We start from the raw sequence: 18,318 nt of genomic DNA, 5'->3' as shown, positions 1-18,318 counted from the left end.
CCACACTCCACAAATGGGAAATGAACTGGAAGTACGTTCAACTTCTGTTCTGGAAATGGTTCGCCCATCCATTGATGCTGCTGCCACAAGGCATAACGTGAAATACCCTGCCTTCTGTTCCAGAGCGGGGACTTACACCCTCTCACTGGGGGATGGGCTCCAGTACCGCTGGCACCAACAGCACCTCTTCTTGTTCCCTCCTCTGCCACTCATCACCAGAGTCCTGAACAAGATAATGAAGAGAATCCGGCAGGGATTCTGGTCACACCTTGGTGGCCGAGGCAGCATTGGTTCCTCTCTCTTCTGCCCCCATCCTGGGGAATTTCCCCCCTGGAATCTGACCTACTCCTTGCCTACGAGGGTCAGGTTCTACATCACAGTGTACTACATCTGAAACTGACAGCCTGGAAGCTTCCCTGAGAGCTCTCTTGGCCAGGATTGATCAGCCAGTTTGGTGTAGTGGTTAAGTGTGCGGACTCTTATCTGGGAGAACCGGGTTTGATTCCTCACTCCTCCACTTGCACCTGCTGGAATGGCCTTGGGTCAGCCATAGCTCTGGCAGAGGTTGTCCTTGAAAGGGCAGCTGCCGTGAGAGCCCTCTCAGCCCCACCCACCTCACAGAGTGTCTGTTGTGGGGGAGGAAAGTAAAGGAGATTGTAGGCCACTCTGAGACTCTGTCCTTGAAAGGGCAGCTTCCAGGAGAGCCCTCTCAGCCCCATCCACCTCACAGGATGTCTGTTGTGGGGAGGGGGGGGAGGTAAAGGAGATTGTGAGCCGCTTTGAGACTCTTTGGAGTGGAGGGCGGGATATAAATCCAATATCTTCATCTACCTCACAGGGTGTCTGTTGTGGGGGAGGAGGGAAAAGGAGATTGTGAGCTTCTCTGAGACTCTTTGGAGTGGAGGGCGGGATATAAATCCAATATCCTCTTCATCTTCTTAAAAGCAGGAAACCCTTCACTAGGAAGTCCTGTGCATATAAGTGGAAGGCTTTTCTCCAGTATTGTGCTCTGTACATAGTTCACCATTGTGTTCTGATTTGATGGTGGTATTTGGTTTTTTGTTGTCCTTGGTAGACAAGGGTGTCAGCCCTTCCTCTCTGAGAGTCTATTTAGCAGCCTTCCATGCACCTGTAGATGGTTTCTGTTTTCACTTGTCCCTCAAAAGGTTTCTGAAGAGTCTCATATGACTGTTCCCTCCAGTACAGCACCCCACTCCAGCATGGGACCTGACTCTAGTGCTGAATTGCCTCACGTCTAGACCTTTTGAGCCCACTTGTACCCTACAACTGCTGACGGGGAAGACTGCCTTACTGGTAGCTATTACTACATCCTCCAGCAGGGTAGGAGAACTAATGGCTCTCTGTTGCGACACACATACCCTGTATCTTTCCTTCCACTCAGAAGGTGTGTCCTTGGCTCCAGATGTGAAATTTGTACCCAAACTACTCTTGGTAGTTTCATCTTTCTGCAGACATTATCCTATCTACCTTTTATCCTCATCCATCTGATGAATCTCAACACTGACTCCATACTCTAGAAGTCTGCAGGACCTAAGGCATAGAATCTCCTCACAACGCCTATCTAAGTGGATTGTGACCATAAAATGTACTATCTTCTAGCCAAGAAACCCCTTCTGGGGACAGTTTGTGCCCATTTCACGAGAGCACTTACAGCCTCCATGGCATTCCTTAAGGGAGTTCCTCTACAGGACATCTGCAGAGTTGCCATTGGGGCGATGCCTCACATGTTCGTGAAGCATTATGCTCTAAACATCCATCATAACAGAGAAACTCTGTGAACTGAGCAGTGTCACAAGCGGCGTGTATCTGAGTGCCTCCAGCACCCTCCTCCAGATAGGCCTCTGTTACTTGCTTGCTAGTGTCCAATCAGTGTGAAGCACAGAGACCACAAAGAAGGTAAACAGATTGCTTTCCTGAAACTGATGATCTTTGAGTGGTCCTCTGTGCATTCACACTACCCGCCCTCCTTCCTCACTGGGGTAGGTCAGAAGAACTGGTGAGATCCTTGTGCCCGTCTCAATGAGCATGGATCGTGGAGCCCCCCCCCCCCCTTTGCATGGCATTGGGAAGGGTGCAAAAATCCTATTAGGCTTGGAAGTATCAGTTGGGACTGACGCAGGCCCCCTATATCCCATCACTGAATGCACAGAGGACCACTCAAAGATCATCAGTTACAAGTAAGCAGCCTGTTTTCTCTGAGAACTCTCTCAGCCCAACCTACTTTACAGGGTGTCTGTTGTGAGGAGAGGAAGGGAAAGGAGACTCCAAGTGAAGGGTGCTGTGTAAATCCAGTCTCCTCTTCTATTCTTCAGTCTGCAGAAGTCACTTAGAGCAAGGTGGCTACTGCTCTCTTGTTCGCTCTCCCCTCATTTATTACAACGGCTGGATCTGGCATAAATGATGCTTTCTCAGGCTGGGTACCAGAAATATGGACATTAAAAAGGACACAGGCAAGCCCAATTAAAAATATTATTTTTACTCAGAATACAAACATGCTTAAAACGTTAACATTCTTAGAGTATCTCCTGATGCCTGCCCTCTCTCTCTCCCTGTCCCATTACGCATCAGCACTGGGACAGTAAACAGGGACAGAATACACAACCTCTGTCATCTGGCAATAAAGGTAATGGGCAGAGCTCTCAACGTTGGCTGAAGGGAATATTCCAGAGAGCCAGATCCAGGAACCAGTTTGTGCAACGCCCTGCACACCAGCAGGATGGAGGCCTGTGGTGGGTTTAGCAGCAGTAGGGGGAAACAGGAAGCTCATGATGGAGGATGCCAACCGAGAAAAACTTTAACAAAGACACCTCCTATGAAACATCAAAGGCAAAAGGATTAACCACCCTGAAGGGGAAAGAAATGGAGGGAGAGACTTCTGCTGCCAACCGTGGGGCTCATGCGAGAACTGGCCAGGGCTGTGGGCAGCAAGGGACCAATGCAAGACCCCAGGCTGGGCAGTTTACCAAACAAGGAAGGCAGAAGCTGCAGAAGGGTTCTAATGTCTCTGTTCAACACCTTGAATTACTGTTTACAGTGGGAAAGTCAGGATACAGATCTAATAAATTTCTGTCCTCCTTTGTAGGGCAATTAGGTGGGGGCTCAACTCTGCCAGTGGGGTAGAATTGGGTTGTGCCTAGAAGGGAACTATGAAGACTTCATGGATGGTGGAAACCATGGCCTGTAGTGGCACTTCTGGGTGAGTTCTTAGGGTAAGAGCCATCCAGAGTGGCTATCAGATGGCTATCACAAGAATTGCAAAGAACATCTTTTGTGGAATGGGTCCTATTAGTGTAGGAAGGGGAAATCAACCATTGGATACTCACTGTGATGGGTCATTCTCCTCTGAGGAAAGCAGGACATCTTGATGGGTGTTCCCTACTGTCCAATTAGGGAGGCAAGAACAATTTTTTTCAACTTCCTGTCTCTTCAGTTATGATAACTCCAAAAACAGTAAGCCTAAACATCAATTCTGGGAAAGAAAAACAGACAAAAGCCAAACAACAACCTAGATAAGTAAAAGAGGCAATTCATACCATTAAGATAAGTATCTGCTGAACAACTAGACAGACAATGACTTCGGGAGGGCAAGATGTCCTCCTTTCCTCAGAAGTAAATAGCTAATGGTCGTTCTCCCTCTGACATCTTAGGTAGATATTGAACATATGAAGCTGCCTTATACTGAATCAGACCCTTGGTCCATCAAAGTCAGTATTGTCTTCTCAGACTGGCAGCGGCTCTCCAGGGTCTCAGCTGAGGTTTTTCACACCTATTTGCCTGGACCCTTTTTTGGAGATGCCAGGGATTGAACCTGGGACCTTCTGCTTACCAGGCAGATGCTCTACCACTGAGCAACCATATAGTCACCTAGCAAGATTCTTCAGTTATTAGATGTTAGATCATAAATGAAACCAAAACACACCATGCTGAAAAATGCAATGAATCAAAATAATTGCCATCAAAATATTTTTCTATATTCTAGAATGAAATGTCAACAATTAAAGTACACAAAAATATAACATTTTGAGAAAATTTAGTTCAAAAGTATGTTTTGATGAACAATTATTTAAATAAAGTATTTTCAAAGTACTGTAATCATGTAGTCATTCTTTCCTCACACAAGTATCCACATAATATCAAAATCCAACTTGACTAAATCCAGTGTCTTCAAATTACAAATAAATATTTTCAGCTGAAGAAGGGGATATTAGTTTTAAAGTCTTCCATAATCAATTCATCCACCATCTACAAAAGTCCTGGTGACATCCATTTCAAAAAGTTTATTTCTCAGGATCTAGTGGCCTTTATTTTTGAGTTGTCCTATTGTAAAATCCAGATACAAATTTGTACAATGATACATATATAAGAATCCCATAAGAAAGTCGACCCATCACACATGAACTCACTCAGAATCCTGTTACAAGAGAGTATTCAAAAAGAACGCAGCAACCTCTCAAATCCTCACCACCAATTTGCATGTAAATATGGGTCAAGAATTCAACTTAACCATTCAACAGGGTCTTAAATCTTTCCAAGTATTCTACTGTCACAGTTAACATTCAGTTAAAGGGATCATTTACAATACATCAAAGGAAACAATGAAAATAATTGTTTTGATTAAGTCCAAAGGGTTCAAATGTATTAAAGTGACATATAAATTGTGCTTTCTGTTGATGTAACAACCTACTAGTGTCTATTCAATTATAGGGGTATGTTTTCAATTTATACAAAACAAAACTTTAAATCATCAGGCGAATGTTGTATGGTCATAAAATGATATACTAATGGAGCATCAGCTATACTGTGTCTAACCCTATATTTGTTTTCTAAAATGTGAACTTTTTACAGCTCTCATGGAGCTTCCAATGTACAAGAGCCCTCATGGATAGATAACACAAATTATTTTAGAATTACAGTTTGTGAAGGTATTAAGTTTAAATCTACCCACAGTTGGATGTTCAAAAACTAATTTGTAGCACTGACCTGCAGCCAGAGCAATTTCCATATCTATAACAACCTGCCACAGTCTCTGGCTGTATCCTGTTATTCAAAACACCCAACCTAAGCAACATATTCTTTAAATTATTAGATCTTCTATAAGTAATATTAGGTCTTGCCTCACACTCCCTAATATGTTGGTAATAAAATGCCAGTGGTGCAAAATTAAGGGGTTTTTTATTAAAAAGAAAAAAAAAGGTCAAGGTAGTCCCCTGTGCAAGCACCAGTTGTTTCTGACTCTGGGACGACATTGCATCACAATGTTTTCACTGAAGACATTTTATGGGGTGGTTTGCCATTGCCTTCCCCAGTCATCTACACTCCCCCCACCCCTCGCCAGCAAGCTGGGTACTCATTTTATCAACCTCGGAAGGATAGAAGGCTGAGCCTGTCAGACAATGGAACTTCAAATCAACCAGACTCCATTGGATACAAAGTTAAGGCTTTATTTGAGAGTTCATAGTTTCTGAGCGTAGGAAGATTGGAACTGATACTCTCCCGCCTGTGAGGAGATACTTTAAAGAATTGTACATCAAAGGTTTCTAAACAATTCTACATTCCCAAGCATGCCTAGTATAAAGTGATACATTTCACATGGTTACTTTCTCTTATCTCTTTGTGATTCTTGGTCTCACAGGAATGGCCAAACTGCCATTCCCGGAGGCCTCTTATCTTCAAAGGGATGTTGCTTTTGTTAGTTCCAGGGACAGCAATTCACACCAGTGTTAGTAATAACTATGCATCTACTTTGATATGCAAGGTCTCTTCTCAGGGTTAGTGACATAGGTTAGAAAATGGAGTCAGTTAAGCTAAACACATTACCACAGCTTAAGCCAAGCATTATATTATATCATAGTACTTTTCCAGTGTCTGACAGAGCCAACCTAGAGCCAGCTACCTGAACCCAGCTTCCGTTGGAATCAAACTCAGGTTGTGAGCAGAGAGCTCAGACTGCAGTACTGCAGCTTTACCACTGCACCATGGGGCTGCTTAAGTTTTTTATAGATCCTGCCAAATCTGAGTACCCAAAGCTACAAAAAACACCCTCTTGATTTTTCCTCAAATTATCACTCAGCAATAAATTTCTAACTGGGAGAACTGGCCCAGTTGCGATCTTAGCATTAGGAGCAGCCCTCGGCGGCTGCTTGTAAATCTGGCAGTTGGGGGGTCTTCTGGCAGGGAGACTCGACTCCGAAACTCAAGGATGGTCTTGGGAGGCAAGCAGATTGACAAGGCTCTGGAGTTTGGTGGCGACGGACTCTCTGAGCAGCTGTCACTGCAATGCCCCACTGCTTTGATCACCATTTCTGAATGGTAACAGAGATGACTGCCAGCTTCTTCTCTTTTTCATGCTAACCATCTTTCAAAGCATCTTCTTTTCTACTACAACTATCAAAACAGTGCCTTGCAAGTAAGTCTGATCCACAACTTTACCAACTACTGAAATCCTTTTTTCAAAACCAACTTGGACTGTTCTGAAAGAGGGGGAGGAGGAGAACCCCTCCCCCAATACAGAGGCTTCCAAAAGAAAAGAACAAACAAATTTGGGCTGACTTGGTTTAAAACCAAACAACTATCATATTGAACACAGTCTGACTGATGTCAAAAGGGATAAGTGCATTTGAGGACTTATTGAGACTGAATTGAGTCAAACTGGAATGTAAGAGAAAAATATCTTTTAAGTGGAAATTTGGAAGGATTCGTTAATTTGGGACTTTGAGGTATTATTCAGCTTTCACTATTGTTGCAAATGGATGACACCCCCCTTCTTTCCAATCAAGGGACTTTCCAAACGACAGAGGCACAGAAGAGTTGATGTGCAGATCTCTTTTATTGTTTTTCACATTAATGTGAGGAAGGCGAATTCCTTCAAAATTCTTCCCCATAGTCACAACATCTTATACTTTTCTGTAAACAAAGGCCAACTTACAGATTGGCTACACCGGTCTTCGCCTTTGACATTCTGATTACATTCACTGGTCAAATAAGTCCCATATCCCAATTTAGAAGCGAGAGATTAATAGATATCACTCAGGGGCTGCTAATCTGGACCCCCATACTTCATATCTGCGGTTTTGCCCCCTTCCCTGTTCGACTTCAGTATAGGCCTCCTGGCCCAATTCCAGAATGAGTAAGCGCAGAGCTCCTGCTGTAGCAGGGAGATTTGACCTTCTCGAAGAGATAGGCTCCCGGTGACTACTGGAGGTAGAAAGATAGCTTACTTTCCACCAAAAGGTGTTTACAGAACAAAATGAAGATAACGAGTCTCTGCTAAAGGGGAGACTTCCTCTCGTATCTAACAGTAGCCCATTGTTCTTGGTTAGGACATTGGAACCAAAATCATAGAAAAGGCCCTAAAATACTTCTAAGGTTAGCTCAGCAAATATAACACTGCAAACATGATACTTTGAACACATATATGATACTTTGTTATCAGGTTAGTACAAATGATCAAGATTAGTGCAATTCTATTTGACACTCTGTCCATTCTCTAATGTCTAAACCAGGGTATTTGTAAGTTTGTATGGACACTAAATTAAAAATAGGGAATTAGATGGAAAATAGGTGGGAATCTAGGAAATGGTGATATTAAAGATACTGGGAAGGCTTTATAAGCATTTTTTATAAAGAGGATGTTTCTTAAAAAAAACTTAAAGTGCACTGGGGAGAAAATATTAAAAGGATAAAACAATAGCTAGTAAACTATAGAGACTTAAATATTTTTAATAGCTAAAGGAATATTTTATTTTTAGAAGCTTAAATCCTCAGTGAACCAAGAAGTATTAAAAGTTACTTATAAATTTACAAATTAGAAATTAAGTTCACAATTTGGAAGCATCTTTGTTTTGATATTTTTTAATGTATTTTTCTCTCTTCTGCTTTTACATATGTTTGAATATTAGGTAGGCATTGTCACTAATAATTTAAATTAATTTGAATACTATTTAAGAGATATGTCTTGTTTCTATTGGCTTATAGTAAGTTAGACAAAATTTTAGCCATGTAAATAATTATTTTAGTGTTTTTTTCTGTTTCAATTTGGTTAAAGCAATTTAGTGAAGGTTATGTCATAATTAAGCACTCTCTCTTTCTTGGGTAGTAAACAAGCTTGTATGGTAGATTAAGACTTCTTGTTTTCTCTCCTCTCTTTATAAGTATTATGGTATTATGGCATATTGTCTCCAAGAATGTTTAATTAATTTTGAATAACTTTTAGTGAATGCTTCACTGTTATCAATTTATGGTATCTTAGAGAATAGATATGCTGTATAACACTGGAGAGCTGCTTTTCACATTTTGCTTGGAATTCTCATTAATATAGATAGTCAAATGGTTGTATTGAGAAGTTATCTTATTTTTGGTAGTAATGAGCTTGTATGACAGAGTAAAAATCTTTCTTCACATTTTCCTTTTTTCTTGTTTTTAATGATTCTGCTTGTTATTTTTCCTTCCTCTTTTCGTTTCCTTCTTTCTTCTTATAGGTATTAAGGACAAATGGATATGATCTATAATTTGTTTAACAGAACCGTAAAAAATCATAAAAGGTCACAAAACGTTTGTAGAATTTAATGGTAATATTTGGTTAAGATATGGTAGCTTGCAGGTATAATGAATCTTATAGGTTTTTCTGTAGTAGAAATAACTGTAGCGTGTATATTTTATTTTTCTTGGTATTGTTCCCTCTCCCCCCCCCCCGCTTAAACGTAATAAAAAAACTTGAAATTCAATAAATTTCTAATTGAATAGCCCTGTGCTTTGACTTGTTAGTCACATCAATGGGATAACCTCTTCATTTCAGTTTTCCTAATGTTCTTCTGTCCCTTAAAAATAATCTGTATTAGTGGAATTGCACTTTATTCTAAGAAACTGTTCATATGGCAAATTCCTCTCTAGGTGCATGAGATTGAGTACTGGATCCGGTTCAAGGTACTGGTATTGACCTTCAAAGCCTTGCTCTGCCTGGGACCAACATACCTGAGAGACTGCGTCTCTCCATATGTGCCCTGGAGAGCCTTGTGCTCTGCTGAGCAAGATCTACTGGCTCTCCCTGACCTGAGGGACATCTGCTTAGCCTGCATGAGATCAGAGCCCAGTGGGGGGATCCTTTGCTGTTCCACAGAGCCTGTAAGATGGAGCTTTTCCACCAGGCCTTTGGCTGAGGCAGCAGGCGTCCAATGGAAAGGCCAGCCTCCCCAGCAAAAGACGCCACTTCTACACAACCCAGATTAAACATCAGAGTCCAGCATCACCACTTGCTAAGTTGGTGTGCGCAACAAATGGTGCGATGGTTTATAATTTCTTATGTCACGTCTTTTCATTATTAATTGCTCATGTTCACCAAATGGTCTAATTCCTGTCTGTGATCCATCCTGAGCCTGCTCATGGGGAGAGTGGAATGTAAATCTGAAAAATAAGTAAATAAATTAATACTACCCCAGAAATTTAATATGCTCATGTAAGGTGTTAATTCAAGACAAAACACTACCTGCCTGATTCATGTCAGTATTATCAAAAAATAACTAGTCATCAATAAAATATTTATAACACCAAATATTGTAAAAAACAATTAGTAATAGGGACCAGAAGCCATTTACTTTCAAAAACTGCCATAAAGGAGTTCACAATATCAGGTGGTGCCTCATCCTCTTGGGGAGGAGGGACACGCGGAGGGAGGGCCTCAAGGACCTCTTTTGCTCAACATCTTTATTCATTATTTGGATGGAGGAACACAGGGGATGCTTATTAAATTTGCAGATGATACTAAATTGAGAGGTGACTCGATTGTGCGACTGAACAACAACAACAAAAAGCAAATACAGTAGAAAACAGAGTCAAGATACAGGATTATCTTGATAGACTGGACAACTGGGCTAAAATGGAAAATGAATTTTAACAGGAATAATTGTAAAGTTCTGCATTTAGGTAGGAAAAAATCCTATGCATAATTATAGGATGGGGGAGACCTATCTTGGCATTAGTATGTGTGAAAAGGAACATGAGTCAGCAGTGTGATGCAGTAGCTAAAATGGCCAATGTGATTTTGGGCTGTATCAAGAGAAGCGTAGTCCAGATCATGTGAAATGATGGTATTGCTTACTCACCTAGCTCACTGTTCAGTTTTGGGCACCACAATTTAAGAAGGATCTAGACAAGCTGGAATGTGTCCAGAGGAGGGCAACAAAGATGTTGAGGGGTCTGAAGACCAAGTCCTATGAGGAAAGGCTGAAGGAGCTGGGCATGTTTAGCCTGGAGAGAAGACGACTGAGATGTGATAATGGTCACCATCTTCAAGTACTTGAAGGACTGTCATATAGGTGATGGTGCAGAGTAGTTTTCTGTTGCCCCAGAAGGTGAGACCAGAACCAACAAGTTGAAGTTAAAAGAGCATTTGACTAAACATTAGGATGAACTTCCTGACAGTTAAGAGCGATTCCTCAGTGGAACAGGCTTCCTTGGGAGGTGGTGGGCTCTCTTTCTTTGGAGGTTTTTCAACAGAGGCTAGATGGCCATGTGGCAGCAATGAAGATCCTGTGAATTGAGGGGGAGGTATTTGTGAGTTTCCTGCATTGTGCAGGGGATTGGACTAGATGACTCTGGAGGTCCCTTCCAATTCTAATTCTATGATTCGAAGGGCTGCCTTTTACTTGCTCCTTATACCAAAAAGAACTATTTTCCAAAATATCAGTCAAATCAAGAAGAAAATATATGGATGCAGATCAGTTCTAGATTCTAATACCTTTTCTAAAACCTTCAGTATGAAGAATATATAGGGAAGTAATATCTGAAGTCATTAAAACCACATTTCCTGGTAGAAGTTTATTTTCTAATTTGCAGATCAGATCTACTCCTAGCTCCTTTGGATTATTGGAAGCGCAAAGCTCCTACAGCCAAACACCAGCACCAGCAGAAGTCTCGATCACAGCCTTCCAAACATAGATCCAGGTGGGCAGCCGTGTTGGTCTGAAGTAGTAGAACAAATAGGAGTGAAGTTTCACCTTTAAGTCCAACAAAGTTTAATTCAGAATGTGAGCTTTCATGTACTCTAAGCACACTTCATCAGACGAGGAATCCGGTTCAGTGAGCAGAGCCACATGTAGCTGGTGGGCAGTGGCTCAGAATGCAAAATGATACATATTTAAGATCCGATAACAGAATAGTAAAATTATTTGGTAGGCAGTGGTTTAGAATGCAAAATGATACAAATTTAAGATCCAAAGACAGAATAGTAAAATTAACAAATTGAGCAAACGTTTGATCTGAGCAGCATGAGCATGGGAAAGCAATAAAACAGTAATATGTCAGAATGTGAGAATGTCTGTTATAAGCCTGGGCCATCCAACTAATTTACCTTTTAGCATGTAATATGCACATAGTTTGCCATTAGGAGAAAAATACATTACAATATGGTGGGAGATGGGTTCAGTATATGTAATGGGATAAACAACCGATATCCCTGTTTGAGTATGTCTATACAGCTAAAAGAAAAACACATTGGATAGTTATGTTCTTGTCCACCTAATTTACTTTTTAACATGTAAACATCATTCTAATTTGCCATAAAAAAAAGAATACAATACAATATAGTGCAACATGTCACTTCCCAAAAGTCTCTTTGATTTCCCTCTTCATCTGCCTCAGCTACCTCCTGCAGCCTCTACTGTCAAGTCTGCTTTAACTTTGGTCAGGCCTGCACTCAATCTTTGGTTCAGGAGGGAAGCATCCTGGGTAAAGCCATACTGTATTCCCATGCTGCTAGCTTGAACTCTCCTCACCCCCCTCCTTTCCTTTGTTATGTAGTTGTGCTTTGAAATGGGAATATGTGAAAGAGATTATCCGGCCTTCTCAGGCTGGGCATGGGGGGGGGGAGGTTGGAGCCAAGAAGACGCTCAAGGCCAAAGCCGGCCTGAGAACGAAATTGTAACATCAATGTGTGAATGTGCCCTGCATAGTACCCCTCCCTCAAGAATCCCTTTGAAGTATACCTTATATGATTGCATTCTACTGTATGATCTTTAGTCTTTCAATCTCCCTGTAGTCGATAACCATGATATCAATAAACTAGCTACTTTGTTATCAACAAAGACTCGTTATTGAATCTGCCGACTTGACATCTACGCCATCAGTGGGCACAAGACTGTTTCCATTTCTACCAGTTTGGGAGACCATCACCACAGACTCCGGGGTTCTGGCAATTATAAAAAAAGGGTACACCACAGAGTTCATTTTGGCCCCCCACCATGCACACACACACCTGCTTCCATCATTTTGTTCAAACTCTGCTGTGGCTAGGGATGGGCACAAACTGGCTCGTGTACTAAAGTTCATCACAAATTTTGGCCAGTCTGTGGCTTTTCTGCCACAAACTTGTATGAAGTGTCAGTGTGGTTGTTGGCAGTTTGCGAATGGCTGCATTTTGCAGACAAACTGGTGCTGATCAATTAAACTCTTTACCAACTCTAAGGCGATAACGGAGGTGGAATTCTCCAGCATTGGAAACACCAATAGGAGCCTTCCAAAGCTTAACAGGCACTTGTTGCAGATTTCCTGGGCTGTATGGCTGTGGTCTTGGCATAGTAGTACCTGACGTTTTGCCAGCAGCTGTGACCAGCATCCTCAGAGGTATCTGAGGACGCCGGTCACAGCTGCTGGCAAAACATCAGGTACTACTATGTGAAGACCACAGCCATAGTCTGGAAAATCTACAACTAATGAACTCCAGCTGTGAAAGCCTTCAACAACCTACTTAACAGGGGCTGCTGGCTGCCAATAGCTCCCATTCTGGCCTATGGGCTCCGAAAGTTCATGGGTGTTGAGTTCATTTGTTATGAGGGCCGGATCTGACATAAATGAGACCTTGTTGGGTTTGGCTGGGTTATGTCAGGTTGGGCTGGGCCATGTTGAGCCAGGCCATGTGTGTACCTATTTAAGATTAGGTAGCAGAGATATGACCTTTATAAAGGATACAGACAAATGCAATTAAAGATTAAAAAAAAAATTAAAACATGCTTAAAACTTGTTGGTCTTAAAGGTGCTTTCTTTGTGTTTCTCTCATGGGATCCAGGGAACTGGACAAAGGAAGCTGTGGCTCTTTCCTTCCTTCCCCAGGGACCGGTGGGGGAGGAGCCTCAGCCAATAGAAGGGAGACAGGCTTGGCTCAGTAGCTCTACTGTGCAATTGAGAGGGCTCCCCAAAGGAGGAGCCTCGGCCAATGGAGAAGAGAAGCTTTGCTCTATAGCTCCTGTGTGATTGAGCAAGCCTGGCAAAGCAAGCTGTGCTGCAGAAGGAAGCAGATGACAGCCAATTTCTCGGGGTCCTCCCCCCCTGCTCTAGATGAAGTGAGCTCTCTGGCCTCCTGCCCTCCCCTTCTAAGCAAGCTGCTTGGTTGGCTTCGGAAAAGGGTAAAAGTCAGATCTACATGGATCCTCATGAATTCATATGATTTTTATGGTGAAATGAAATCAAACCACCATCACGCTGTAGATCCTGTATTAGACCACATGCAGCACCAGAAAACTCATGCCTCCATGAATCTGTGGCGCCACAGCAGTGGAAAAACATGTTTCCAAACCACGGATCCTCATGATTTTTGCTTCGGATGCCCCCAAACTCACCATCAGTTCTTATATCATGTTCATGGGCAGAGTTTGCACCAGAGAAATCATGGATCCACAAATCCGTGGCAGCACCATGGACCAAAAACTTGGGGGGTTTTTTGGTTAAAACAATTTTATTTGGTAACATATGGTAACAAATCATATTTCTTGCATCATTAATAACTTCTTTTATCTATCCCATATATTACTTTCTACCCACCCCTCCCCCCGTTACTTAACCCCTGCCGGTGTTATTTACTTAAAGTACTAATGTTTAAAGGTACCCTTAACTAATAAAAACAAAACTTAATATTCCTCTTTTTTCTAAGACTTAATCATTATCAAAAATTGTCCAATGTCCTTTTATTTTCCCCTCTTTTTCTACAGATCTTCTGAACTTTTCCCACTCCATCTTAAAAACTTCTAAATCATAGGCTCTTAAAATTCTTGTTAATTTGTCCATTTCACTCCATGTCATAACTTTTATGACAAAAAATTTTCTTGCTTCCACAACTGCACATATAATGTCCTAGCAGCTGAAAGCAAGTACCAAATTATAGTCCTATCTTCTTTTGGAAATTTTTCCATTTGTAATCCCAACAGAAAAGTCTCTGCAACTTTCTTAAATTTCCCAAGATCCTAGAAATTTCTTGTTGAATCATCTGCCAATACTTTTTTTGCTCTTTCACAAGTCCACCACATATGGTAGAAAGAACCTTCATGTTTCTTACATTTCCAACATCTGTCTGGCATAGTGTGGCCAGACCGTTCCGGACACCCGGGAAAGTCCCGGTTCTGGCCCCCAATTCCCGGCTCCCGGGCTGGCTATACCGGGACCATTAGAGGTCCCGGTTTAGCCAGCCAGAGAGCCGGTGGGCCGCACGTGCGGGCGGGGAAGGCGGCGAGTGAGGGAGGGAGCGTCCCTGCGCGCATGCAGGGCGATTGTGGCGGGCTCTGTGCATGCACGGGGACGCTCCCTCCCTCCCTGCAGTGGAGGCCCACGCGCGGGGCCCGGCGGCGGTGGCGGCGGAGGCCGGGGAGGCGGCGGAGAGGCCGGCGCTGGTCGCTGGAGGCCCTCCAGTGACCAGCGCCGGCCTCTCCGCCGCCTCCCCGACATCCGCCACCGCCGCCGGGCCCCGCGCGTGGGCCTCCACTGCAGGCGGAGGCCGGGGAGGCGGCGGAGAGGCCGGCGCTGGTCGCTGGAGGCCCTCAAGCGACCAGCGCCGGCCTCTCCGCCACCTCCCTGGCCTCCACCACCGGGCCCCACGCGCGGGCCTCCACCCGCCCTGGAAGCAGGTAAGCAGGGCAGGCAGGGAGGGAGGGGGCCGAAAGCGGGGGGGCGGCCTTCCCTCCCTCTCTCCTTCCTTTCTTCCTTCCTCCCTCCTTCCTTCCTTCCTTTCTTCCTTCCTTCCCTCCTTCCCTCCCTCCCTCCTCCCTTCCTTCCCTCCCTCCTTCCTTCCTTCCTTTCTTCCTTCCTTCCCTCCTTCCCTCCCTCCCTCCTCCCTTCCTTCCCTCCCTCCTTCCTTCCTTCCTTCCCTCCTTCCCTCCCTCCCTCCTCCCTTCCTTCCCTCCCTCCCTCCTTCCTCCCTCCTTCCTTCCTTCTTCCTTCCTTCCTTTCTTCCTTCCCTCCTTCCCTCCCTCCTCCCTTCCTTCCCTCCTTCCCTCCCTCCCTCCTTCCTCCCTCCCTCTCTCCTCCCTCCCTCCTTCCTTCCTTCCTTCCTTCCTTCCTTCCTTCCTTCCTTCCTTCCTTCCTTCCTTCCTTCCTTCCTTCCTTCCTTCCTTCCTTCCTTCCTTCCTTCCTTCCTTCCTTCCCTCCCTCCCTCCCTCCCTCCTTCCTTCCTTCCCTCCCTCCCTCCCTCCTTCCTTCCTTCCTTCCTTCCTTCCTTCCTTCCTTCCTTCCGTGGCTCTCAAATATCCGATGTTCATGTCTTGCGGCTCTCAAACATCTGACCTTTATTCTGTGTTGCTCTTTTGTTAAGCAACTCTGGCCACCCCTGGAGTAGACAATACTGACTTTGGTGGACCCAAGCACTGATTCAGTGTAAGGGAGCTTTGTGTTTATGTCTTCTGGTGCAATTTTGTTCTCAAATCCTGTATTTACTTCATCAGTATATGGGATAAGGCACTTTCTCAACTGTGCTGCATAATGCAGCCTATTTATTTTGTCCAGTTTGCTCTGTTGGCTCTATCTGCGCCACCTTCATCACTTTCAGGGTGTGGATCCCCCAGTGGGGTGGTCTCCTGACTCCCTCCGCCGGCTGTTTCTGATAGCCCTGCGCCCCCTCTTTCATTTGATATGTGTCCCGTGCGGGTGCCACCCTCCCGCCGGGAGATGCCGCAAAATGAGCCCCCTTGAGGCTTATGGCGGCAGGGCTCGGGGGAAGCGAGCTAGACTGCTGTTCTTTTGAGGGGTTATAGAGTGTTTCGAGCCCGTCCCTATGGCATCGGTCCCATTGTTGTGGGGCCCAGGGGGCCGGCGCAGCAGCCCGCTGAAGCAGCCTGTCGGTCACTTCCGGGTTCCTGTCCTGCATCTCGACCTGTGTTATTAGTGACAGGCTGCTTCGGCGTGCACCATGGAACAAAAACTTGGTTATGAACCACGGATCCTCATGGATTCCCATGATTTTTGCTTTGGGTCACCCCAAGCTCACCATCCAATCACATATCATGTCCATGGGCAGAGTTTGCAGCACAGAAACCATGAATCCACAGCTTCGTGGCAGCACCATGGACCAAAATCTTGGTCTTGAACCATGGATCCTCATGGATCCCCATGATTTTTGCTTTTGGTCACCCCAAGATCACTATCCAATCACACATCATGTCCATGGGCAGGGTATGCACCACAGAAATTGTGGGTTCACGGCTTCGTGGCAGCACCATGGACCAAAAACTTGGTATTGGACCACGGATCCTCATGATTTTTGCCTTGGCATCAGAATGTTCAAAATGCAATTATTTGCAGTGAAAGGTGTGGACATGATTTTGATTTCTCATGTTACTGCAGTGTTCATGGTAAGGTAGAACCATTACAGATACTTTTTTGTTTGGTCATCCTGTAGATATTGGTGTGATGTCATAATGCACAAGCCTCAAAGTATTTGAAGCAGTGTTTGGCATCTTGGCAGTGTTCTGAGGTTTTTGTGATCATGGACGTGCTGTGTGATGTGAGAGACCTCAGGGGGACCACGCATGATGAGCCCAACTATTCAAAAATGAAAAGTCACAGGATTCATTAAGATTAAGTGTTTCAAAGTATGTAAGCACTGTGACAGCATACAAGGTACTCAAAATCCAATTGGTATTTTGCAAATGCTGGACATAGATGTGACATCTGGATGGATAATGAGTGTGGTGAATAATAAAATTGTGGATGTGTGATAGTTGTTCAGCAAGCTGTGACCATGGATATTACATGTGGTTTAATGTCGAGTTTTCCTTGATCCAGCACAAATACCTTTAAGATAAAGAAGGATCCGCACTTCAAAACCATATTTTGGTTTCGAAGTGCGGATCCAAAATATGGTTTCGAAGTGCGGATCCTTCTTTAATGTATCTGTTTCAAACTATCCTGATTGTGAAAGATAGCAAACAATTCAATAAGTGGCAAAAGAAGCTCTCTGACTTTGTATGGGCCGGGAAGAAACCAAGAATTAAGATGAAAATTTTAACAGATGCAAAAGAAAGAGGAGGCTTTCAGCTCCCGGACTTAAGATTATACCATGATGCTGTTTGCTTGACATGGATCAAGGATTGGATAATGCTGTTGGATAAAAAACCTTTAAGGTTGGAAGCTCATGGGAATAAATTCGGCTGGCACGCGTATTTGTATTATGGGAAACACAAGATGGATGGGTTTTTTTCTCATCACTATATTAGAAACACTTTATTAAATACTTGGAAAAAATATAAGAAATATGGTGATGAGAGGAAGCCGCTTTGGATAGTGCCAGCAGAAGTAATAAAAATAACAGCTGAATCTGAGGAAGAAAGAGTGATGTCATACAATCAATTGTTAAAGATTCAAGGTGGGAAAGTTGAATTAAAGTCAGCAGAAGAGCTAAATAATAAATATGACTGGTTCCAAATGCAACAAATAAAAAATCTGATGGAAAATGATATGAAATCTGATGGAATTAGACGTGAGCAAACAGAATTGGAAAAGGTTTTGCTTGGAGACAATGAAAAATTAATATCAAAAGTATATAAATTATTATTGAAATGGTCTACAGAAGAGGAAGTAGTAAAACCTCAAATGGTTAAATGGGCAATCAATATAAACAGAGAAATCCAAATGGATACTTGGGAGTACCTTTGGAAGAACTCGATGAAGATATCAACATGTCAGAATATCAAGGAGAACTGTTTTAAAATGATGTATAGGTGGTATATGACTCCGAAGAAACTGGCAAAGATGAGTAAAAAGATGTCAGACAGATGTTGGAAATGTAAGCACCATGAAGGTTCTTTTTTTCATATGTGGTGGACCTGTGAAAAAGCAAAAAACTTTTGGCGGATGATACAACAAGAAATTTCTAAAATTTTGGGTTATGACTTCAAGAAAGTGGCAGAGACTTTTCTGCTAGGATTACAAATAGAAAAATTTCCAAAAGAAGATAGGACTTTAATTTGGTATCTGCTCTCAGCTGCTAGGACATTGTATGCGCAGCTGTGGAAACAAGAAAAAATACCAGAGAAATGGGACTGG

Source organism: Heteronotia binoei, chromosome 10, assembly GCF_032191835.1.
Source record: "Heteronotia binoei isolate CCM8104 ecotype False Entrance Well chromosome 10, APGP_CSIRO_Hbin_v1, whole genome shotgun sequence".
NCBI classification, from domain to species: Eukaryota; Metazoa; Chordata; class Lepidosauria; order Squamata; family Gekkonidae; genus Heteronotia; species Heteronotia binoei.
This window is presented reverse-complemented; position numbering follows the sequence as displayed.